At 37.4% G+C, this 1,056-nt stretch overlaps 1 non-coding gene across 1 annotated transcript; it reads left to right on the top strand.

Annotated features, from left to right (window-relative positions):
• The first annotated feature begins 684 nt into the window (after window positions 1–684).
• Window positions 685–766, top strand: trnac-aca (transfer RNA cysteine (anticodon ACA)). Its single transcript has one exon. It is a non-coding gene; the product is annotated as a tRNA-Cys (tRNA).
• The last annotated feature ends 290 nt before the right edge of the window (window positions 767–1,056 follow it).

The following is a 1,056-nucleotide window of genomic DNA, read 5'->3' as shown; positions in this document are numbered from 1 at the left end:
GGTCATTTGACTAGGTGTATTTTTTACAAACTGTGGAAACTATGTGTTTTCTATTCTGCATCAACTCTGCACTTTAACTCTAGAAAGACATTTCACAATGCTGCAACATTGTGTGCCATTTCTAAGCCACTCCTGCATTTATTTTATTGATCTAGTATATTTTATTTCCCTCCCAGTCTTGTCATCTCATCTCTGCTCTGTGTAAACACAAAAAACAGCTTCACCTAGAAGAGCAATCCACCTGAAAACTTTCAGAATTTTAGTCACATGACTGTTGATTGCAGTCAATCATAGCTTCCTAGATGCATTGAGGAGTGCAGAATTAGTACGGAAAATTGGTTAAAATTTGCATTCACCTGCTCATTCAGCTGATGAAACAAGTGCAAGAAATGAAGTTTCAGGCAGTTTACTCTCAAAACAATGTTTGACTCAAAAAAAAATGCTTTCAGAGTAAAAGTGAGTGTACTGATTCTACTCTTACCGATTTATATTATGCTTTATATTGGTTTATATTTTCATACACTATATTGTTTGCAGTGTATCAGAAATGCATCAGATATTAGATGAGGCAAGACTCATCATCACGATAACCCAGGAAAGCTTCAAATATGTTGGGATAGGTCGTATGTTAAGCCAAACCTATGGTATTTTCTGATTTAAGTGTGAAAATAAGACGTACTGTGAGTTGTCGTGGCCGAGTGGTTAAGGCGATGGACTACAAATCCATTGAGGTTTCCCTGCGCAGGTTTGAATCCTGCTGACAACGTGTCACTGTTTCTTGAATTTCCCCAAGAGGATGAATAAAGTAGCTAACGCCTACTTACTATCCTGACATGAGCTTTGTGACTTCTTTAACATGAAAGTGTTTCCTACTATGTCATACTGTTGCTTCCTGGTTGAAAATACTCTTCTCTCAAAATGTAATTGAGAATTCAGTTTAGTTAGGAACATATTTTCTGGGAGACAGGCTTGACCAGGGAGGGATGCGTTTATTTTTGTAAATATGATGTCGAAGGTCGTCTAACCTGGAAAAGGTACCGGTTTACCCCTTTTTTT

This window comes from Amphiprion ocellaris, chromosome 5 (assembly GCF_022539595.1).
Source record: "Amphiprion ocellaris isolate individual 3 ecotype Okinawa chromosome 5, ASM2253959v1, whole genome shotgun sequence".
Lineage (NCBI taxonomy): Eukaryota > Metazoa > Chordata > Actinopteri > Pomacentridae > Amphiprion > Amphiprion ocellaris.
Note: the sequence above shows the minus strand (reverse complement) of the source record. Positions and strands in the feature narration are given on the sequence as shown.